Genomic DNA, 25795 nt, shown 5'->3' with positions numbered 1-25795 from the left:
TAAGATTAGGGTTAGGTTTAGTATTAGATTTAGGTTTTGGGTTGAAGTTAAGATTAATATAAAGTTTGGTGTCAGGTTTAGATTTTAGGTTGTAGTTAGATTAGTGATTAAGTTTAGTATCAGGCTTAGATTTTGAGTTGAAGTTTAGATTAGGATTAGGATTATCATGTGGTGAAATCAAAAAGTGTATATGTTAGCCAACAGAAAAATGCATCCCAGCATTCCTCATGTTCCTCAGAACAGGTCTGTAGGCATTTTTTATGAAACAGCTTAGAAATAATGTAAAGCTGGAAAGGTGAGCCAACACCCCTGAAGAGGACCTCCTTCCCCAAGACCGCATAAAAGGGCAACTCACACTTTCTGTTTTCCCCATTGAATCACAGATATGCAGTTCCTGAATTTAAGGCTACACACAGCATCTCGAGATATCTGACCTCTCAGGTAAGAAACAATGATTGTTTTAACAGCCAGAATGCAGTCGGTAACATATATACTAGTACATTTCTATTGGTTGTGGTGGTGATAAGAAACTACATCATTTACACAAGAAGAAAATATAATGCATCAACATATTTTTGTCAGTGACATATGATTGATAGTCATTATTTTCAGTATAAATTACTGATACTGATTGCTTTTCTAAAGCCATAATTGCTCACGGTAAATCAGACAGTTCTGTATTAGCTATGAGTCACTTTGCAACTGAAATGCTGCAACATGTAGATATTAAAACGAAAACAGGCACAGAAATATTATATTTGCATAAATGTTAAATAAAGTATTTAAAGAGTTTATAACACTGATATTAAACATTCTTAAGTAATAGAGCTTATAAGGCAGAGGCTATTAAATATGTCGATGCCCTAAAGCAAAAGTCACATTTTTAAACATAATTAACATACATACTTACATACATATTTTCCTGTATGTAAATATCAGTGGTGGTCAAGGTCAAAATATCCTGTACCTAAGCAAACATAGAAATACAGTTATACAGCAAGTAGAAATGTGAGAGACCACCCTTCATTTATTTAACTTACAGTCAAAATAGCCATTAGGTACAAGTTCTTCATTTTCCAGTGTCAGAAAAAAAAACATATTTCAAACAAGCTAAATATGTCAGATTTATAGAAGCTTCTATTATCAGAACAGTGGAGTGACCATCCCAGAGTCCAGACCTCAACACCACTGAATGAGTTTGATTACTTCAGAAAATGATCAACCAGCTTCTAAGACTGAACTTTGGAGGTGTGTCTGCAGATTCTTTGAGGAACTGAAAGTGAGTCTCCTGAAAACAATGGAAGCTGGAATAAAGGGAGACAGTGACTCACTGACTCACACAGCTGATAGTAGATTTATTTGCTGAGGTTTCTGTGTACTTTTTATTAAACACACAGTACTGAGCAAAAGTCTCACATTGTTTGAAACCATTATCTTGGCAAAAAGTGAGTTTTTGCCAGAAAGAACACACATAACTTTAGAATTAATACACAGGTTTGGTTTCTGATTTAATTTAATGAAGGATTAATTAGATAAAGTATTTGATGATAACTACAAATAATACTGGGCTTCCTCGAGGAGAGGTTTGGAAATGGTTAAACAAACAGATTGACTTACATATGATCAATACTTATTGTATAAATATTGTTTATTAGTAATATTTTTTGTAATATTAGTGCTTTTCTGAGCAAACAAGCTCTTTCTGTCCAGATAAACAGCTTTCTAAATATAATTTTCTCAGGTGCCTGAAACTCTTTGCAGTTTTGAAATGTTTCAGATTTTTTTCAGACGCTGAAAAACAAACGAACCAGTACTTCATCATTTTGACTTTAAAGTAAATGAATGAAGGGTGGACTCTTTACACAGTACTGTATGTCGACACCATTTTCTGTTTCTTTCACAGGTGGACTGAAAATGTTTCCAAGACTCATTTTCACCGCATTCTTCTTCCTGTCCCTCATCGCTCAGATGAACATTCAAGCTTTTAAAATCATTTCTACATCATCTAATACCCACCAAAACATCACAGTGTCAGCTATTTTACAGAAATCAGCAGAAGTGTGCAGGGACCTCATTCTGCAACAGGGTGGAACCTTCGTTCAGGTGGGAAAACAGTCAAAACAAACCTCAGCTCAGCTCAGCTCACATGAAGCCAATAGGAATTCTTGAAAATAATAATGGGAAAAAGTGCATTTGAAAAATAGTGCTGTCCTAAACATAAGCTGGGTGGAAGTAAACATTTCAGCTCGGTTATGATAAAGTGAAAAAGTCAAAGTCAAAGTGAGCTTTATTCGCATTTCTTCTCATCACAGATGTGTTGAGAGAGGAATTAAATGTAGTTTCTCCAGGACACGGTGCTACATTTAACCCAGAACAGCAGCAGACAGACAACAAACACAATAGATACAAACTAGACAAGCACTATACATTACATTTTTCTCTAAATATACCATAACTACAACTGTACAGCCATTGAGCACAAGATAATAGAGAAAACAGACCATCTGTTGGTCCACAGCAGCAGTGACAGTTGTTTTGTAATGCAATAACAAGGACTAATAACACTGTGGACTGTGTACAGACTAAAGTGTGTCACGGTTTCCTTCCTCGTTCCAGACTGTGTCTGTTTCTTCCCCTCTCTTGTAGCCATGTGCCTTTTGTTTTCTTGTGCCACGTGCTGGTCCTGCCCCCTTGTTATCTGCTCTACCTGCCTGTAGCTCCGCCCCCTCATTAGTCCCAGGTGTTTCTTGTTTCCCCCCAGTGTATTTATACCCCCCTGTGTTTGTTCAGATGTTACCCTGTCACCTGTTTTCTTTGACCTTGTTGTTTTGGTTTTGGTTCATTATAGACTTGTCTGTCCTCCAAACCTCAGACCTGCTTCTCAGTTTCTGGACTCTGTTAACTCTAATTTGAATAAAAGCAACTCACACTTGCATCCCGCCACCTCACCTCCTTACCACGTCACAAAGTGACTGTGCATATAAAGTGAGTGAGATTACAGTTTCACAGTAAAGTGGCTGAGTGTGGAAGTTAGAGTGCAACAGATAAAGTGAGCAGTATGGCTGAGGTCGCAGTTCAGTGAGAATGTTTGAAGGTCCATCGGGTAGATCCATTCAGCAGTCCAACAGATTCTGCTCATCAGTCTGGAGGACTTGGCCCTGTGTAATCCCCCCATGTAGCAGCATCCTCGAACATGCTCCAGTCAGTGCAGCTGAAATAGTACTGTGGTGCTGAAACTGCTCATTCTGGCCACACCTTGATGATTTTCGTGGCTGGTTTCTCTCTTTTCAGCAGTGCTTGGTAAGCAGGGAACAGCATCACACTGTTGTGATCAGAGAGTCTGAAGTAGGGGTGGGGAACAGCTTTGTCTCCTTTTGTGTTGCTGTAAACATGGTCCAGTGTATTCTCTTCCCTTGTTGGTATAGAAACATGTTGGTAAAATTTAGGGACAATGTTCCTCAAATTTACGTGGTTGAGGTTGCCTGCGACATTAATGAAAGTCTCAGGGTGTTTGTTTTGAACTGAGCTGGCTGCATCACAGAGCGACCCCAACATAGACGGCTACGGTGCCAGCATTATGTAAACTTCAAGGATAAAGATGGTAGAGAGCTCTCTCTGTAAATAATGGGGTTGTTGCTTTTATTGTTACGTATTCCACTACAGTGGCTAGAAATCACAGAAGCATTTGTACACCAACTTTTATTCATGTAGACGCACAGTCCGCCTCCTCTGGGTTTCCTGAACAATAGGTCTCTGTCCGCAAGGAAGCAGGTTAGTCCGTCCAGCCTGACTGCTGCATTGGGATGTTGCTGTGAAGTCACATTTCAGGCAGAATTAAAATGCAGCAGTCCCTCATCCCACGCGCAGTAGTTCTGAGTCTGAGCGAGTTTGTTGTCGAGCAAGCAAACGTTGGCTAGAAATAGCAAGGATACGGCCAACCTGGTGGGGTTAGATTTTAGCCTAACTCCAACTCCAGCATGTCTACCAATTTGTGTTTCCACTCACACCATCTCCTGTGCCTCCGCCCCTGGTGGGTCGCTCAGGTCAGACCGTGGTGACTGGGCATGACATCCAAAGAAGGCCAGCTTTGCTTAGCTCCTCCAGTAGCTCTGCTTGTAGTGCGAATAGCTGTGAAACACTGCATTTTCCTCTAATTCCTAGGAGTGTTGCACTGCTGTACTTGACTGTTTCAGTGCAACACATGTTTCTGTTGGTCCAGTGATGAACTGAATGTGGAAAACACACAATAACATAAGATAAACCTATAAATTAGCTTTGCTGTGACACGGAAAAGCTGCAGCGTCTACTCAAGCGTGGCCATCCTTCTTGTTCTTTTTAGATCACCTGCAACTTGTATAAATGTAAATGTATCATTCTGCTGAACTGGTTCAAAGTCAAATTGTGATTTAGAGAAGATTTAAAACGTTTTTGCTTTGAGCGACTCTATACCTTAATTATATTTATATTATTGACACAAATGACTGAACTTTTCATTTTGTCACTACCAAAACAATCATAACACTGCTAAACTTTACCAAATGTTTCAGCAGTGACTGTCACTACTGAACACTACTGAACTAGTGTTTTCAGTGTTTCATTTTGAGCAGAACTCAAAAATGCTAGCCAGTACATGACCAGCAAACACAGCTTTGAACAGCTGTGCACAAATAAAATTATCATATCATTTAGTGACAATTCTTACTGTCCCACACTGATTTTCAGACTTTGGGACATGTTTACTTCAAAACAATGGGATCTAACTGCTCACCATGTGGCCATGAGGGACAGGGATGCAGCCTCACTTCCTGCTCTAAAATGCAGGGGCGTGGCTAAAATAAGGCTCTGTGTTTCAGTAGTGACATGATTTTGTATATATTTAGCTTATTACTATTATTATTCTCTATTAATGCCTTGGGTTTAAATTGATCAGAACAGAATCGTTGTAAATATCTAAGGTACATACAACATACAACATCTGTTGTGACAAAGGAAGGGAACACTGCTATGATTAAAAGCACCATGATATGCAGCATATAAACACATTAAATGACATCATCATACTGTAATAGATAGTTATTTTCATATTTGGTTATTTAAACTATAAAATAGGCCCTTAATGACATGACACTTTCAGTTTTGGTCATAATAAAAAAGGCCACCACTGTTGCAAAGCTGTAGTGAAAATACTTCACGGTCTGCTGAGTGAGCTTTCAGGATTCGCCACATTCCATGTGTTTAGATGTTAAAGTTTACTGAAGCTGAAATCCAGTGGCAGGTTTCCAGAGTCAGGTAAAGCCTTATTATGTACAGCATTGTTTTAAGTAATTGTGATTCATTCCAGATATGGAATAAACAAATAAAGAAACTTCATGTGAGTACCCAAAATAAATAAATGTATGAAGAAATAAGAACACTGAAAAAAAGAAAGAGTATGTACAGTAGAATATGTGACTCATATAGGGCAATGGACCATATAATTTTACTGTCCCACTTTATTTGCATGGTCTTCTATACCTGTTAAATCATCTAATTAAACTCAGTTGGGTTTTTAAGGGTATGCATCAGCTGAGTTAAAAGTTTTAAAAAGTTATGATGTTAATTTTAATAGAAATGGGGACTGTGTTAAAACTCAGCAGTACACCATGCTAAATGTGCTGCACAGCAGAAAAATGCTGCTCTCACAAATGTGAGTTAAGACTGTACTATGAATGGGTTAAGTTATATATCAACAACACCCAGAAAGTCAACAACACCCAGTCAGCCGACCTCTCTGGACTTGCTTATTGACGTGCTTGACTCTTTGATAACAGTTTGTCAAAGTATCCCTCAGCCCATGTGGTGATATTGATCATGGTGAGATTTTAAAAAATAAGCCCTTAACAACAAAACAATGACTTTCACTTTTGATTGGAATAAAAACATCTATTTTCATGGTGTGCTGAGTTCAGGATTCTACACATTCCATATGTTTATGCAAGACTGATATTTACTGAAGCTGAACTCCAGTCAGTTTAAGCTTTATTACATACAGCGTTCTTTATTCATTATAGGGCCCAAATAATTTTGAGAATTCATTTGTAATATTGGTAGTCATTTCCCTATTTAGCATTTAAACCAATATCTTTTTGAAAGCCACAGCAATTGTAGCCTAAACCAACTATCATTAGCAAAAACCTTCAGACAGAACTGCCATTGCACTTTGAATTATTACACATTAAGAAAAATACTCGGTGGAAATTTTATAATAAGAGACTGGTATACCATGGAGGCACAACAAATTTGATTAGTCATCTCAAATATGTAAAGATAGTGATATTTATATGAGAACCGCCAAGTGTCCAGTCCACAATACCTCAGACTCCATAACCTCTTCAGTTAAGAATGTCGGCTCTTTTTTCTCCATTTCTTTTTTGTTGTACAAACCTCATTTCCAGAAATGCTGGGTCATTTTGTAAAATGCAATAATAACAAGAATATGTGATTTGTTAAATCTCTGAGATCTTTATTTAACTAACAAAAGTATAAAGAAGAGATTTCCAATGTTTTAACTGACCAACTTAACTGTATTATTTTGTAAATATACAATATTCAAATTTGATTCCTGCAGCATGCTCAAAAAAGTTGGGACAGAGGCATGTTTATTCCTTGAGTACACACCCTGGTATGTTATCAGCACCTGCAGCTTTCCATGGCTTGACCCATCACCTGGGTTGAGACAGAGTACTTTGTCGCCCAGACTGAGAGGGGCTTTCATTACTGTGGTAGTGTTCTTTTCCACAAATTGGCTGAAGTAAGTATTGAGTGTGTTGAGGAAGTCAGTGTCGTCATCGCAGGGTGGTGGGGGGGGGACCTGTAGTCTGTGATGGACTGGATACCTTGCCACAAGCGCCTGGGGTCTTTTGAGTCAGTGAAGTGACTCTGGATTTTCAGACCATAAGCATGCTCTGCTCCTCACACTCTCCTGTTCAAAGCACCATTAACACTGAACACATTTTGGAGGAACATATGCTGCCTTTTAGACGCCGTCTTTTTCAGGGACGTCCATGATTATTTTAACATGACACACCAAGAAACATTCTGCATGTGTTACACCAGAGAGTGTGGGTGCTAGACTGACCTGCCTGCAGTTCAGAACTGTCTCCCACTGAAAATTGCAAAAAATGCTCTTTCAAAACTGGATCAGTTTGTGTCTTTTGTCCTCAAACAGCTGCTGACTGTTGTTAAAAAGAAAGGTGATGTAACACAGTGGTAAACATGCTCCCGTCACAACTTTTTGGAATGTGTTGCAGGCATCAAATTTAGTATAAGCATATATTTACTATACATTTATATTAGTATAATATAAATAAGTTCAAAATGTAAAACATCAAATATTGCATTTGTTACCGTTTTCAATTTAAAACAGCTCAAACAGAATTTACTAATCACTGCTTTGTTTTTTTTCATACCATCCCAACTCTTAACAGTGAAATACTATTGAAAGCTAACATTCACATTTCAGGAATGCAGATTCTGTCAGAGGTGTGTTCGATGTACAAAATCCTGCCCATGAAACCACTTCAAATACTTTGTTTGAAGACATTAACTGAGGAGAAAAAGGGATGTCTTGATTTGTTTGCCCACAGGTTATGGTAAAATTTAGACATTTAAGTTAAAATTCGAATCAGATTTTGAACGGAGATTAAAGTTATTTTTGTTTTTATGTAATTCAATGACAAGCTACACATCTACAGTGGACCAGCCAAATAAAGTGTTACCTGCTTTTCTGCAGCCTAACCCGCTGACCGCAGAGTCTCTGGCGGAAGCTTGCCGCTCCCCTGCCTCAGCCTCCATGCTACAGCTCATCATTAGTTATGTCAGCACAATGAACGCCTGGGTGGACGGCAGACACGTGTTCGACGCAGAATACCATTTTGATGATGAGAGCTTTGAAAAAGCACGAAACCTGATCACGCAGGGAGTCTCTCTGGTGAAGGCCAGCCTCAAACTGAAGAACTACTGGTACGCGAGACAGCGGCTGGGCGAGACCCTGCACACCTTACAGGTAACGTGACATGACATGGACATGAAATGATGTACCTGACTTTTCTGCACACAATTGTACAGAATCATGTGTAGAGTTTGCATTGTTATCTGAAGAGTGCAAGCAGGGAGACCAGAGGCTCTGAGTGAGTGAATGGGGGGTAAATGCCCACGTACCCTGAACGTACTGCTGTTTTGTGGACGTATATCATAACATAACAAATTGACTGTCCTGTCGTTCATCTTTAATGTTTTCTAAGATGGGTGCATTTTTAAAAAAAAACAATCGTTTTGCAAGACGACTAACAGTAGATGATGTTGCGACAGTTAGTGGTCATTTACGGCACTGCACCAGCGTCTCCAAAAACCAATTTTCTTTGACCAGCAAAAGACTAAATACAATTTACTTCTTCAAAAACTGCAAACGTATTTCCACTCCTTCAGGAATACTCAGTCACTGAATGTCTGTTCAGTCATCACTTGACTGTGCTTTAGCTACAGCTGCTATGAATTGGCACTTTTTACAAGAAAAGGAGGAGCGTAAACAATAGGTAAAACAAATTCCACTATTGCCTTACAGACAATTTCAGAAATGCTTGTGTTTGTATCATGTCATAGAAAGGTGTGTCACTTTATCTTTGTCATAGTTGCCTAAATTTGAAATTCAGGAACTCTTGGAGAACAGAAAACTCAGAACAATCTGGAAGTATGTAAATTCTTTGCGGAAAAATTGCTTCACAACTGTCAGAGTATGATCACGTCAGCTAATGTCTACAGAGTGATAAATCTATGGGTATGTGAAAATAACCATAACCACAAGGCTGGAGAAACAGCTCACTAACAAGAAACTAGCTGACAAATAGCCAAACATTTACACATGCCAGCAGGGGGCGTACTTGAGCACTTGCTCTCTCAGATGCTGACAGGGTTTGAGGGGGGGATGAAAACACTAAAAATCAGATGCAGAACAGGCTTTAAAGTGTGAACTGCATTCAGTGTCAGTGTCATGTTAGTCAGCATCGGTGAAATGCTAAAATACAGATTAAGTACTGGATGTTACATAAATCTATATTCTTGGAGCATCTTGGCAGATCGCCTCAGAATTAGAGACAGCTTAGTTAGTTAAATTGTTCCAGGTGGTTTTTATTATGTGTTCACCAATGTGACAAAAACATAACAGAACTACATTAAACAGTGTTTTGCTTTGTTTAGTTCTGTAACTGACTGACTTTATGCTGATGTTGTAGGATTTCTACAGTCACAGTAACTGGATTGAACTGGGAAACAGGTCTCCGTACTCCACCCTCATCAAGCCAAGCCTGCCTTTTGAAAACCTTGCAGGTATTTGTGAATCTGTGTTTATAAGTATATTTCTTATCTATAAGAATGAATGTAAATTAAATGTGTCTCGTGTTTATTTCAGACGTGAACACCCCCGACATGCAGCAGCTGCAGTGACAACTGCACGGGCAACATTCTGGACACGATCATCACCCAGAAGAAACTGACTTCTGGATATTTCAGCCTGACGAGCCCTTCCAAACCCAAAGGTACTGAACTACTGTTTTCACAAGTCATATGCTAGAAATAAGCGAAAAAGTAAAAGTAGCCTCTTAAAGGTCATCAGATTGAATGACGGACAGTATTTTTATTGCTAACCAATGTGCTCTTAAAGTCAATTTTAGACGCTTGTGGACTGCAGCTTTCAAACTGTGCCACAGATTCTTGGCAGGATTGAGATCTGGACTTTGTCTTGGACATTGTACAACATTCACCTTTTTGTTGTTAAACCACTCCTGTGTTGTCTTGTGCTTGGGATCACTGTCCTGCAAAAAGGTGAAGTTTCTCCCAAGGTTTAGTTTTAGGTTTGCGCCACACGTCTGACCACAAAACCTTATTCAACATTTTAGCTGGGTCACTCTACAGCTTTCTGGCAAACTCCATATGTTTTTCCTTTAGTAATGGCTTCTTTCTAGCCTCTCTCCCATACCAGCCAGTTGTATGCAGAGCTCTTGATATCGCTGGCTGGTGCATCTTCACTCCAGTCTCAGCCACTGAACTCTGTAGCTCCTCCATATGGATTGCTGGCCTCTCTGTGGCTTCCCTCACAGAGCCCCCTTTTTGCTTAGAGTTTTGAGGGATGACCTTGTCTAGGCAGTGCTTGTGCAGTTTCATCTTCCATTTCCACACAGTTGATCAAATCAAATCAAATCAAATCAGGTTTAGTCACATCACATTTACACAGGTGTGAAAGTGAGTGAAAAGGCGTCTTGGGTGGGTGGAGTCCTTTAGAATCGGTATAAATAGGTATAAATCCAGGAGGTCTGGAAGCTGGACCCCGGCGATGTGCTGGGCTGTCCGCACCACCCTCTGCAGAGCTTTCTGCTCATGCATTTTCCATACCAGGTGGTGATGGAGCTGTTAGAATGCTCTCCACAGTACATATGTAGAATGTTCTGAGAATGCAGGGGTTCATGCCAAACCTCCTCAGCTGCCTGAGGTGGAAGAGGCGCTGTTGCGCCTTCTTTACCACCTGTGTGGTGTGCTCAGTCCATGTCAGCTCATCTAAGACGTGAACACTAATTCCACAAGACTTCCATACACTTGGATAGTATTTTGTAGCCTAAGGGGGTCTTTTATCCAGAAAAGGTTAACAGCTGAAGGGCAAACAGAGCCACAAATCATCAGAATTAGTTAAGGATAAGGATAAAGGTGTTCATACAACACTGTCTACAGTAGTGTGCAAATTCCAGAGACAACAATTTTATGTATTCATTTCCAGTCAAAACAGACATTAAGTACAAGTTATTCATTTTTCAAAGCAGAAAATATATTTAACAGAAAATTACACTCAATAAATAAACATCAAGTTTCCAGAACATGAAAATTCCCACATTTCACTGAATTTTTTGCATGTTTTAATGAGGTGCTGTTAATGACGTGAGGCAAGAAAGCCATGCATGACATTTTCAGAGGGCCAAAAATGTTCTGAATGTTCTTCTGACTGACTTGAAATGGACAGGAAAGTGCAGCCATGGAGGATCACTTGACAAGACCAGCACTACGGAGCCCAAAGGTGGCATCAACAAAGATGGCACCACGGCCTCTCACGGCAGCCTCCACTTTGTGGCAGCAGACGTGGCCACAGCAGCCACCAGTGACCTCCTGCAGGACATCAGAGAAGCAGCAGGAGACCTTGAATTCCTCAGGTAGAGAAATGAGCTATCAGGCGTTGTGTTGAATCAGAGAGGATTAGTGAATGACAGCAGCCATGTGAAATTATTTCCAGGAACATGTGATGTGGTTTTAGAAGCCAAACTAAGGTGAGGTATGCAGATAGCCAGGTGGCTGCCTTTCCAACTTTAGCTTTTAGCTTGTTATCCTTCTTGACTTGAAGACAGTTACTACAGTTAAACGGCCGCAGTGAGACCTTCAGCTTCCAAGCAGTAACATTAGCTAAAGTTCTATGCCAGAGTTTGTACAACCCTCACATGTTTTGTTCATTTAGTGAAGTGAAAACAAGTTATACAAGTTATATATTCTCTATTATAAGTTTTACATATATATACATTCAGCAGCTAATAAAAAAAAATCAACATAACAGGTTTTGATTGATTGCTTGAATGATTAAACAGTATGAGTGAGGTTGAGAGTGATGTAAGTGTAAGTACGTGTCAGTGTGTTAAGTGTGAATACAGGTCAAGGTGAGTCAGTTAAGTGCGAGCATGAGTCAAGGTGATGGTCAGTTCAGTGTGAGTATTATTTAAGTCGAGTCAAGTAAGCATGAATATGATTCAATTTGAGTTTTAGTTAAGCAAGAGTCAGATTTGATTTGATTTGAGTCATGTGAGTGCAAGTTCAAGTCAAGGTAAGAGTCAGTTAAGTGTGAGTAAGAGTCAAGGTGACAGTTAAGTGTGACTACAATTCAAGAGTCAGTTAAGTGTGAGTAAGAGTCAGGGTGAGAGTCAGGTAAGTGTGAGTAAGAGTCAAGGTGACAGTCAGTTAAGTGTGACTAAAATTCAAGAGTCAGTTAAGTGTGAGTAAGAGTCAGGATGAGAGTCAGTTAAGTGTGAGTACGAGTCAGGGTGAGAGTCAGTTAAGTGTGAGTAAGAGTCAGGGTGAGAGTCAGTTAAGTGTGAGTAAGAGTCAGGGTGAGAGTCAGTTAAGTGTGAGTAAGAGTCAGGGTGGCAGTCTGTTAAGTGTGACTACAATTCAAGAGTCAGCTAAGTGTGAGTAAGAGTCAGGGTGAGAGTCAGTTAAGTTTGAGTAAGAGGGTGAGAGTCAGTTCAGTGTGAGTACGAGTCAAGGTGACAGTCAGTTAATTGTGACTACAATTCAAGAGTCAGTTAAATGTGAGTAAAAGTCAGGGTGAGAGTCAGTTAAGTGTGAGTAAGAGTCAGGTTGAGAGACAGTTAAGTGTGAGAATGAGTCAAGGTGACAGTCTGTTAAGTGTGACTACAATTCAAGAGTAAGCTAAGTCTGAGTAAGAGTCAGGAGTCAGTTAAGTGTATGTTTGAAGGTGAGGGTCAATTTGAGTCGTGTAAGCGCAAGTACAAGTCAAGATTAGAGTCAGTTAAGTGTGAGTACGAGTCAAGAGTCAGTTAAGTATGAGTATAAGTCAAGGTGAAAGTCAGTTAAGTGCATGTTCGAGTCAAGAGTCAGTAAAGTGTGAGGAAGATTCAAGGTAAGAGTCTGTTAGGAGTGAGTCAGAGTGTGAAGTTGTAAAGGTGTAAAGTTACAGCCGGTCCTAGTGAAAAACAGACTCAGTTTACAGCCAGGCGTTGGTGCAAAAACAGAGACACGCTGATGTAGATTCAAATCTGTTTAGATGTTTATCTTCTCTCTGTTTGTCTTCTTTATCTGCCAGACTGATGGGGATCTTCCAGTCGTCCTCTGTTCTCTGTTTCGTGGTGGACACCTCAGCCAGTATGGCAGAGGAAATCGCTGAGGTCAAGCGTATCACTTCCTTCATCATCGACAGTAGGCGGGGCACCGCGGACGAACCTTCGGCCTACGTCCTGGTCCCCTTCAACGACCCAGGTAGGCTGGGGTGGCCTGTACAATTCTGTACTTCTGCATTTATCACATGGCTTTAATATTTTATGTATTCTGGTGCTCTGAATGAAACTATGAACCGTAAATCTGAATATTACAAATAAATTTCCATTTTTCTCCTAAATTACCTGAATTTATTATGACCTACAGGTTTCGGACCAGTGGATAAAACAACAGACCCTGATGTGTTCAAAACTAAAGTCAATGCTCTTTCTGCCGGCGGAGGAGGAGCAGATGATCCCTGAAATGAGTCTGTCTGGACTTTGGGTACGGTACAGTTCATTATGTGTCATAAGAGTGTTGTTTTAAAATGTCAGAACAACAAATTTGTTGTATTAATTTGCACTGGTTGTGTATAAATCATTACAGCAAAAGTTAATAGATTCCTACAATGTCATTCTTCTACTATACTGTTAATTGCTGTGCATTTGGGGACTCAAGGCTACACTGTTTAAAGTGTTCACACTGTTAAAAATGTTCTATATGACAAAATCATAGTGATCGAGACTAGGATTACCCACCTCTCATCTAACTTTATACAGAGCTCAAATTTATTTGGAAAGGATCAAAAATTATTACTATTACAGAATTGAGACGTGCTCCTCAGTGTTCTTCTAGGACAGGATGAGCGAGACATCAAGCATGCTATAATCTATACGCTAAAAACATTCACTTTCAAATGCACACAACAGGTAAAAAACTCAATTTTATAGAAAAGTATGCCAAAGCGATAGATAAAAGACAGATATATACACAGAGGAAAAAAGAATGGTGAAAAAGAAAAATGCTCCAAGTATGTAAACTTCATTTGCGGATGACATTATGTTACATTATGATGGAGTTACTGAACGTGTTCTGTCCAACTTTGATTGCTGTTGAGTTGCATCATGTAACAGTCACGATGCATGGAAATTTTATAGCAGGCGACTCACAAAATGACACTAGTGGTCTCGTACGGTTCGTTTTGTGGTCCGATGAATGCATTATGGAAACGAAACAGCCCCAGTCAGCTTCACATTTAGCTTTATGGTTAAAGAACCTCAAGGCTTACTGTACATACACAGCCACAATCTTCCAGCTGAAGCCTATACTGGTGGTAAACCACTGTAATGCATGGCCTCAAGAGGCTTGTTGCCTTTGTAAAACATTGCCAAACAATATAATATACATTATCATAAAAGACAATACAATAAAATACAACCTTCAGTATGAAATGAATTTAGATCATGTATAATTCAATGAACAGCCCGAACAACTGCATGCTTTTTTACTGACCTGACACAACCATTTGAAGTCCACTTACATTATGACACAAAAATCACTGAGGTCATTTACAGTTTTCAGACTGATTTTATCTTAGTTTAGTTCATTAAAAATTAGATTTAAAAAGACACACTTGCAATTAACCCTTTCACAGCAGCCATAAAGTGTCAGGACAAGCCAGTGTGAGAGTCAGTTAAGTGTGAGTATGAGTCAAAAGTCAGTTAAGTGCAAGAACAAGTCATGGTGAGAGTCAGTTAAGTGTGAGTATGAGTCAAGAGTCAGTTAAGTGTGAGTAAGATTCAAGGTGAGAGTCAGTTAAGTGTGAGTATGAGTCGTTAAGTGCAAGAAAAAGTCAAGGTGAGAGTCAGTTAAGTGTGAGTAAGATACAAGGTGAGAGTCAGTTAAGTGTGAGTATGAGTCAAGAGTCAGTTAAGTGTGAGTAAGATACAAGGTGAGAGTCAGTTAAGTGTGAGTATGAGTCAAGAGTCAGTTAAGTGTAAGATTCAAGGTGAGAGTCAGTTAAGTGCAAGAACAAGTCAAGGTGAGAGTCAGTTAAGTGTGAGTATGAGTCAAGAGTCAGTTAAGTGCAAGAACAAGTCAAGGTGAGAGTTAAGTGTGAGTATGAGTCAAGAGTCAGTTAAGTGCAAAATCAAGTCAAGGTGAGAGTCAGTTAAGTGTCAGTATGAGTCAAGAGTCAGTTAAGCACAAGAAGAAGTTAAGGTGAGAGTCTGTTAAGTGTGAGTATGAGTCAAGAGTCAGTTAAGTGTGAGTAAGATTCAAGGTGAGAGTCAGTTAAGTGTGAGTAAGATTCAAGGTGAGAGTCAATTAAGTGTGAGTAAGATTCAAGGTGAGAGTCAGTTAAGTGTGAGTAAGATTCAAGGTGAGAGTCAGGTAAGTGTGAGAATGTTTTTCTTCAATAACATGGATAAAATATCTCAATGGTTTACAAAACCAGACAAAAGCTGACCTGAAGTGTTTGATATGAAGGAAGCGGCAGTTGTGTCTGTTTTATCTCTGCAAGGCCGTCTTTGTGGAGAGCTATGAATAGTTTTCACAGTGGGGCCTTCTCACCCTTCCCTTTTACCCTTCATTGCTCAATAGCAGCTCAAAACAGAGAGACAACAGAGTCCTAGTTCATCTCATAACAGAGTTACAGGGACAAAATATTTAGCTTGATTACATTAAGTAAAAATATCCGAGTCTGTTTCCATTCTTCTGGTGGAATGACCACCAGGGGGCCTGCAGAAAGAGGTTAACAGGTTAACCAAGTTCAGTGTTGGATAATTATCGTTTGTGACTGTATTTGACAGATGCTATCACCTCTGAGGGCAGAGCAGACAAACACTGATGTCCTCAGACAGCAGTATCACAAAAACATACTTCACATATTTAACACATTGTCCTAATATCTGTATATCTCTCTCCACAGCTCGCTCTTGCAGCTGCTCCTGTGGCGTCTGAGATCTTTCTTTTCACCGATGCAGAACCCAAAGACACTGAGATGAAAAGTACGGTTCTGGCACTGATCGAGAGCACAAAGTCCACGGCAAGTATTAATGGCCAAATGCTTCTCAGGGCCATCCCATGCTGATCCAGACTTGTGAGACTGCTTACAGTATCTGTTGTACCGCTAAATCAGAAAATACTCACAGCCCTGAAAACTACTGCCCTGATAGCAAGAGGACAGTGGTCCACTGTCGGCCTGCTAATGGCAAAGCTGGTGGACCACTGGCGTTTTGCTCAGTGTTTTCCAGGCGGTCCACCGGCAGTTAAGCAGAGTATTAGACAAAAGTCCACTTGTCATCTCTCATTTCCCATTTACAGTCCAGTTTACTGATTTTTCCTTCCTTTTTTTCTTTACTTACACTTTGTAAATTAGATTAGCAAATAGTATTAATCCAGCACAGCTTTAGCAACATTTTCCATAGAATCATTTCGTATCAGGCATAGTCATGATTTTTTTTCTCTGTGTTGTTTGTAATATTTGTCTAAGTTTATTTCCTAAAATAAAAGTCTCTGTGCATTTAAAATCTGTTTGAGGAGATTAAAAACTAGTTAGAGCTTGTTTGCAGGACAGTAATCTGGGTGGACCAGCAGCGGCAAATAGTCACTGGGGTGCCGAACTTATCAAACCAGCGGACTGATTTGCTCACTGTCTGGGACAAACGAGTGGCTAACTGCTAACAGGCTAATAGCTATGCACACACCACCCACCACAAACATGTTTGATCCATCAGAATCCCCATCTTGTTTGTCCTCTAAATGGGTGGTATTTGAGCATCAGTTACTGAAACAGACTGTACTGCGGTGGGTTTCACCTGTAGCTGGATAACTACACCAGCATTAGTGTAAACCAGAAGGGTTCAGCTCAAAGCACCATAGAACAATTCTGTTTCTATCTTTCTGTCACCAGACATTCGAATGTGCTCTCAGACATGAGTCTTTATCCTCTAAACGGGTGTTTTTAATCATCAGTTCACTAGAACCGAGCCCACACTGAGGTAGAAGGCAACATACACTCGCGTTAGCTTAGCTTAAAGCACTACAGAACAGGTTCAATTTCGGCTTTCTGTCACTCCACCACCAATCAGTTGACTTTGCTCTCGTTGTTATAAGTTTGTTTCATCGATACTTGTGATAGCAGACCACCAGGTAGTCGAATTGACGCCCCACTGGGGTGTTTGGATCTCTTTAGCTAAGCTAACTAGGAGAGAGGAGCTGGCTAGCATTAGCTTAGCTGGGAGGCCCCAGCTCCAGACACCAGAGAACAGGTTTAATTAAGTTCTGTCCCTCTAACATCAGCCACTCGACTTCGCTTCCTCAGAGCTGAGTTATCATCTAAATTTGTGTCAGTAAAGCTTCTGTTAGTCAGAACTGAACCTGTTCTGTAGTAATCACAGCTGGCAGCATGCTAGCTAAGCTAATGCTAACCAGTTACTCTTTTCTGGTTAGCAGTGCCGTTTAACATTTAGAAACTGGTGTTAGATTGAAGTTTTGATATGGTTCCAGTTAGCAAAATTTGTCTGGCCCACTGGTGGGCCACATCCTTGGTTTGTTCTGGACCAATGTACGACTGACTCCTCAGCCCAGTTCTGGCCCACGCACTGTAAAGTGAGTAGAACTGAAGGATATGGCCCAAATTTGGCTCCAGTCTGGCTCAGCTACATTGCTGGTCCACAACATTCACGCCGGAATTGTCATACGAATGTAGAGACGAGGCAAAACCATGTGGAGTTGTCCAGGATCTGGCCCTATAATGACCCGCATGTCTAGCATTTACCCAGGAAAGCCATAATTGGCCCAAAACTGTCTGCTATTTGGGGTGGGATTTATTTGCTGTCTGTGTAAGATCATGCAGCAAGATGCTGTGGCACAATATCAACATAACCAATTAGCTAATAGCTAGTGTAGAATTCTTCTACACTGATCAAAGAAGTACCACCAATAAAAAGACAGCATATACAGTAGCACTTTAAATTGGTCAAGAAAAGGAAACGACAAGCCAAAGAACCAGGAACACATTTTAGAGACAGTCAAAAGCTACAAAAAGGCTGTTTATACCAATCCAACATCCAAGATTACATATAAGACCAATCCTTAGAAGTCACACATATCTCTGATGCTAACAAAAACATGCTGTAATTTTATATGAATTATTTTGGACTTCACTGAAACAAATGGAGGAATTGTGCTAAAAGTGCAAATTTTAAACCTTCAATATCACATTTGTGTTTATAAGTGCAACAGGATTTTTTTTCATGATTTGAATATGATGAAAAATTATTGCCATTTTTTGAATGTCAAAACAACATTACTATATAATTAGTAATGTAGCTGAAGTAACTGCATGTTTTGCATTTAAAATATGGCAAAAGAACACTTAAACTCCATTAGTTGGTACTAATGATATTTATATTCATATTACAATTCTTATCTCTGCTGCGTTAACAGGTGAATTTTGTGCTGACCAATCCTCTGACTAATACGACTCGCAGCCTCTCCAACCCAGTGAACCAGGTGTACGAGGATTTAGCGGTGGCCTCAGGTGGACTGGCCATCGAGGTCCCCAGTCAACTGCTAGCTAACACTACTAGCGCCATCAATGACACTGCCGTCTCTTCTCTGGTAAACCCAACACTGATAAAAACACTTCTCAACATCTCTGCACTCATAAAATATGACAGCCAGATATGCAAATCAGAAACAGATTAGCCCCTCAAATCTTGTTTTTGTTAATCAGTATGTGTTGTATGCCCTGTCAGCTACATTATGATGGGATAGAAATGTGGATACATGTATCCGTCACAAATATTACATAATAGCCTATTCATCACAATTAGTACATGATCACAATGACTTTATTGCAGTTATTTCAGCTGAGTGTAGGTGTTTTTCACGGTCATCGACAATGTGGACACCAAAACCTTCTCACCCCTCTTCTTTCACCCCTCATTGCTCACCAGCAGCTCAACACAATGTCGAAACATTTCACACTCAGAGAGACAACAGAGTTCATCTGATCTGGGTGACTGAAGCTGAGCTGCTGTACATGCATTTCTGTGCTCCTGTAATAAACATCCAGAACCACTGTGGTGAATGATGTTAATGTCAGTTCCACATCTGTGTTAATCCACCTCTCCTGTGTCTCCTCAGGTCACCATATTTCAGACAGTGAGGGACCCGGGGACAGCAGAATTTTACTACTTTCTGGTGGACTCCTCTGTGAAAAACCTGACGTTCTACATAACAGGAAATTCAACACAGTTCACCATCACTGCTCCCTCTGGTGATTACACACTGTACTGTTCTGAACATAAAACTTTTACCAAAGCCGTCTTTCCTGACCAGACTATTTTAAATGTTCTAGCTGTGATGCATTACACTGCTGTCCATAAGTTTGGAACCAGTGTTGTTAAAGAGTAACTCCTCTCTAAGACCTTCTTTTGTCATTAACAGCTGAAATGCTCTGCTGTGTAATAATAAAATATGCCGGCCTTGCTTGAAATGTAAACACATCCTACCAAACTGTGAAAATATCATTTTTATCGTGGTCAGTTCCGCCTCTGCAGCACCCCCTCTAACTGTGCTATAGGCGCGGATGACATGTCTTCATACCGAAGTACAATGACACGTCACATTATGCAAATCAGTCTAATGATGCCCTACTCATGCCACACTCATAAATATGAAAGCAGGAGCCGGGAGTGAGGAGATAAGCGCATTCACGTCCCGAGCTAAACCTCCTCACAAGGCTGCGATACAGCTGCGTCTGTACCAACTGCAAATAACCCAGTTAATCTGATCTTAGTTTGTAATAAAGATGTTACGATTAGCATATTTTGTGTTATTGTGTTGCATCCCATTCACGTTTCCCTTCACAACTCGGACCCTCGGGCGTGACTCACTGAACAGAAATCAACAGCAAGCAACACTGGAACTACAGAAAGCGAAACGGTTCAGGAAAGGTTGATGTTAAATTGCCATTGTTACTGACTGTCAATCTGTTCTTTAATCTTTTTCCCACTTTCTTTTCTTCACAGATTCTAAAAACACATTTATATGCCATACAGTGTTATGCAAAAGATTGCGCACCGCTGGTCAAATGACTTTGTGTGTCTTTTAAGTTTTGTTGCGGGTGGTTGCTAGGTCTGTGACCTGAAAGCACACAATGCATACACCATGCTTTGATGTAATAATATATACAAGACTGGTCTTGTGTTTTGTCCTCTCCTCACAGGTCAGTCTCAGTCGAGTGGTCAGTCAGACGGTTCTCTGGCTGTGATTCAGAGTGTGTTGAACTTCCACATGGTGCAAATCAAAAACTCCAGCCAGGCAGGAGTGTGGACCATCTACATGAACGCAACTCAGCCCTACACGCTCAAAGTCACCGGTAAAACTCTCTCAAGCTCACCGAGGGGTTTTGTGAAAGTCACAGAACTGGGGCGAGTTTCATTTCAGCTCATTAAGTTACAGCCAATAAGCTTAACGTTCCGCTCGTTGGTAACATTCATAGATACATCCTTCATTGTAGCAAGTGAAATTATATTAACATATCTAATATTTCCCGTTATTAGAATATTTTAAGATTATTGAACCTATTCCAGGACATCTTGACTTGTTTCATGCATTATTTCCTAAACCAAACATATCGTCATTATATTTATTTCTTAAAACAAGCGAATCTACCATGGAGTCCGACCATTTTACTAGATATAATTACTTACAGCGAGAAGAAAAGGACACAGAGTGTTGCTGATGCGAAGCACCAAAAGTTGCTTGAGTAATACTCTTGTGGAGAATCTTCATGAGTGAGTTAGTGACTGATTGAGTTACAAGCCAGGTCTATGAAGTGCCTCTCATCTAAAAAGGTTTGCGTCCTTGTGGCCTATGGTTTATTTTAAGGAAGTGTTTTGTAACTCACTTAATTCGCCCAGCATAACTACATAACAAACTACATAATCAATACTGCAAAATCTGCTTTGTTTCCAGGTAAAAGTTCAATAAACTTCCAGTTTGACTTTGTGGAGGTTTATCAGACCCCTCACCCCGGCTACACCGTGTTCAAAAGCAGACCTCGTGCCAGTAAGTCAACCCTCACAACCCACAAGACAGCCTAGTTTTACTGTCTTGACTGATCGACCATGTTGAGGGTGAGAATTTGGGGATTTTTCACTGAACTATCACTTTAAAACAGGACAAGGAAAGCAAACAGATTGTACAGTTGCTGAGAACTATCTACAGCATTCCTTCTCTCTTTCTCCCTGATGTTAGATGGAAACGTGACTCTACTGCTGTCCATGCTTGGCTCGGGGTCGGAGGTGCCTACAACAGTGCTCCTGGTTGAAGCCTCAGGCTCCGGGTTCTACACAGGCCTTCTGGAGGACGTGGGGAACGGAGACTATCTGGTGACGGTGACCACAGTGCCGAAAGGGGAGTTTTTTGTACGCGTCATTGGTCAGATCAACTCTTCCTCCACCTCAGGCTATAATTTGTTCCAGAGACAGTCGTCCACCCGGCACAGAGCTTCCAACATCGGTGTCACGGTGAGTCCATCGCACACCACGATGAATACTCAACTCCACATACATTTTTATGGTCATTATTGTGAATGTTCAGAATAACTAACGCTACAAGTCAAATTAGAGCTGGCTGATAGAGCCGAAAATCTTATTACAATATCATTTTCCATTTTGTTCATCATCAATAGTGATCAATAAGTAACTAAGTTCAAGTATTTCAGCCACATTGCTAACAGGTATAGAAAATTAAGCACATTTCTGCTCTGCTAGATCCGCCCTCCGTCAACGGTAAGTGCTATTATTGTGAAATGGAAGCGTCTAGGAGCAACAACAGCTCAGCCACGAAGTGGTAGACCACAAGAACTCACTAAGTGGTGCCACCAAGTGCTGAACCATGTGGCATGTAAAATCCTCTGCTGTATCACAATAACTAACTACAGAGTTCCAAACTGCCTCCGGAAGCAACAATAGCACAAGAACTGCATCAGGAGCTTCATGAAATGGGTTTCCATGGCTGAGCAGCTGCACACAAGCCTAAGATCATGATGTGCAATGCCAAGCGTCGGCTGGAGGGTTGTAAAGCGCCGCCACTGGACTCTGGAGCAGTGGAAACATGTTCTCTGGAGTGATGAATCAGCTTCACTATCTGTCAGTCTGATGATGAATCTGGGTTTGGTGGATGTCAGGAGAACGTTACCCACCGGAATGCAGAGCCAACAGTACAGTTTGGTGGAGGAGGGATGATGGGCTGGGCTGTTTATCAGGGTTTGGGCCCCTCAGTTCCAGTGAAGGGTGATGTTGATGCTGCAGCACAAAGACATTTTACACAGTTATCTGCTTCCAGCTTTGTGTCAGCAATTTGGGGAAGAGCTTTTCCTGTTCCAGCATGACTGAGCCCCTGAGCACAAAGCAGCTCCATAAAGACATGGAGTGACCAGTTTGGTGTGGAGGAACTCCAGTGGCCTGCCAAAAGCCCTGACCTCAACCCCACTGAACACCTTTGGGATGAACTAGAACGGAGATTGTGAGCCAGAACCTCTCGTCCAACATCAGCGTCTGACCTCACAGATGGTCTTTTGACCAAACGGACACAAATTCCCACAGATTCTCTCAAAAATCTTGTAGAAAGCTTCCCAGAAGAGTGGAGGCTGTTACAGCTGTAAAGTGGGGCAACTCTGTATTAATGCCAATGGATTTGGAACGGGACATCCAACAAACTTATAAAGGTGTGTCGGTCAGTTGTCCACATCCATATTATGACTGAACAGAATAAGCAAGACATCATGTAGGCATTAACTGTAATGGCTACTTGAACCCTGATTTTCAAAGGCATATATATATATATATAAACTCCACACAGAAATGACCGTAGTCGCCCAGCCGGGAATCGAACCCAGGCCATTGTTGCTGTGAGGCGACAGCGCTACCCACTGCGCCACCGTGCCATTTTCACATAATACATGTGCCATCTGCAGAAAGCAAGCAATTTCCATGCAGAAACAGTAAATAAATGCAGTGTTTATGCTTCGATAACTCTAGATAACTCAGTGTTTAATGCTAGATAACTCTGTTACCTGTCCTGCTGGTTTGAGTTGTTGTGAGTGAGCAGATCTTCTCCCTTCTAGACTAGAAAGTAAAACAGCACTATCTAGTGATCTGAAGTGCAACATCTCCTGCCAGTACTGGTTTGAGGAACAGGCATGGTCATTTTATCAAAAATATTAAAACATGCAGTATCAATAGTGAAATGTTTTATTTAGATAATTATTGTTATAATTTTTATTCAAATACATGTTTTCGTTCCTATCAGCTGTTGTTCCTTGACTATGCATTATAAAGAGCTGTTTTCCATCCTCCTCAGGCTGTGAGAAATGGAACATGGTTTCCAGGGCAGCTGTTCAGTCTCCCTTTCACCGTGGCAACAAGCAGCAGCTACACTAACTACATCGTCACTGCCCGGAACAGCGGTCAGTACAACATGACGTTCCCCAGCTCCCTGACAACAGGTAGCGACAGCACGGCTAACGGCGTTGTGGTGCTCAGCGCCCCGGATAACACTACAGACGGCACAGAGGTCATCCTCACCATCGAGGTGACGCAGTCGGGGACAAGCGACACCAACTACGCTTTCCTGAGGCTTGCCGTGTCCAGGGCAGTGGCGCCCCCTGCTAGCCTGGCTCTCAGTCTGTGGCTCAGTGCAGTAACTCTCCTCATCAGTCTCGTCATCAATAAGTAGAAAGAAATGGAACCTGTGAATGTGAGTTTATATGTGGAGGTGCATTTTTTGGGGAGGGCAGTTTCTAACTTCTGGGTGGTGGGTCAGGTGAGCGGACAGTGTTTTGGTATGTTTGTAAGAATCATGTCACATAGGGAAGGAAAGAGGTCAGAGCGCCCCCTTTTGTTAACTTTCAAATCATAGGTTGCCAATGGAAAACACTGCTCTTTGTTTTTATTTGAACTGTACATACTGTCTGAACCTTTCTAGAAGTTTGTAATTTTTAATCTCTATTGAAGAAATGAACATTAAAAGGCCCAAATTCAACATTTTTCACGTCTTTCATTTTTTCTGAGGTCCACTTATACAGTTTGCTTGGTTTTATGCTTTAAAAACAGTCATTTTTTCCAACCTCTATTTAAACAGGTTAGCAAATATATTTTTACTACCAAAAAAGAGTCGCGCTGTGAAAGAAGTTCACTGTAAACTAAATATTGAACATCATCATCATCATTTTTGGGATAACATCTCATGACCTCAATGACCTTTTTCTGAGCAAAAGCCAAATTTTGTCAATTTTTATTTTAGTTCATTTCTATAATCAATGTCAATTTCATGAAACTCTAAACTCCAGTAATCATTGTAAAGCCTAGTTTCCACATAGGGGCTGCATGAACTGAAAGTATATCAGTGTTTATATACTACAGCAAACACTTTATTTATCAAAAAAAAAACAAAAAAACAAAAAAAAAAACGAAGAAAACACGATTTTCTCTGAAATTAACCCTTTAAATGATGTTAGTGCTTGGAGTGGCCAGCAGGTGGCACTGCGAGCATGTGCAGGATCTAAGTAAGCGTAGGTGTTCTTGTGTAAGTAGCTGGCAGCAGCTTTTTGTGAAAACTGAAGGCTTTATATTATGTCTTAGAGACAGTCGTATGCCAAAGTTTGTGCACCCTGGTGAAAATTCCCTTTTGTGTTGATTTTCTTAGTGTTAATTAGTTACACATCCTGTACAGAGACACACTTCTGCACAGTTTAATACATGGTTACTATTTATTTACTGATTTTAACATACTGGAGAAAACAGAATGTCCCTGGTGCAAAAGTTATGGCACATTTTATATTTTATTTTTGTCCCTTAGAAAATTGTGATTGTGCTCTAAAAATATTAGAGAGTAAGTCTTGTTCATTCTGATGTAGAGTCTCTATTGAATTTTTTGCTGCTTCATTTAATGCTGCCATTATTATTTTTTGAGGATATTTCAGGGCATTTCAGTGAACTCTAAAAAACAGTGTTTTAGCCATCAGGCAGTGAATTCATATACATTTCATGTAGGAACTTTCTGTGAGGGAGCTTTTAGAGGTGGACGTCTGGTTCCTATCACCACCACTGTGAACAGTTCTTAATATCATTAATATTAGATATATTATACATGGTTAATTGATTATATTCCTACATACTGATGTCTACATGAATAGCGCCCCCCCCCCAAGCATGCTAATTTGTAGCTGCAGTTCACAACAGTAAAATTGGGGTTATACAACATATTATAGTTCAAATTAAACAATGAATAGAGTGAAATACACTTTAGCATACCTTTAGCATGGCAACCACAAGATGTAGTTTTATTCATAATTTGGTCAGCTTTTCTGTCTAAACAAAACAAGCTAGACTTAGCATTGCCTTGTCCAGCTCAAACAATAAAAATGACTGAAATAGCTGAGTCTGCTAGTCCCAACTTCGGCATGTTGGTCTCTATGGGGTATTAACTCTAAATATTTCAGCCAACGCAGGATATTACTGCGCTTTACAGTGTTATTTTAATTTTTCTTGGGTCACAGTCAGGAGCAGTACTTACCCACTGCAACGCTTTGCCTAGAGTTTCCCATGATTGCCTTATTAAGATGGGCTGCATTTTACTGACCAAACAGTTGGTGGTGCCAAACCCATTTAGTATAGGAGGAAAATCCAGCTAAAAATATATTAGAATTAAAACAATAAAATGTAAATGCAAACCTCTTTTTGTCTTTTCTTTTTCCCAAACATCTGCACAAATACCCTGCCAAAATTTAAAAAAATGAAATAAAATAACTACATTTGCAATTTATTTTTTCCACATATGCTCACATATGAGTTATTTGTGACAAAAATAAAAATACATTTAAAATGGCTATTTGTCATTTCATTTTAGTCGTTATTCTGGTGTTTCGTGGCCATAT

General features: G+C 40.3%; 1 pseudogene; it reads left to right on the top strand.

The window, feature by feature from the left end:
- Positions 1 to 394: 394 nt before the first annotated feature.
- LOC118801766 lies at positions 395 to 23803 on the top strand (annotated as a pseudogene).
- Positions 23804 to 25795: the final 1992 nt, after the last annotated feature.

Source organism: Colossoma macropomum, unplaced genomic scaffold, assembly GCF_904425465.1.
Source record: "Colossoma macropomum unplaced genomic scaffold, Colossoma_macropomum, whole genome shotgun sequence".
Classification (NCBI taxonomy): Eukaryota; Metazoa; Chordata; class Actinopteri; order Characiformes; family Serrasalmidae; genus Colossoma; species Colossoma macropomum.
Note: the sequence above shows the minus strand (reverse complement) of the source record. Positions and strands in the feature narration are given on the sequence as shown.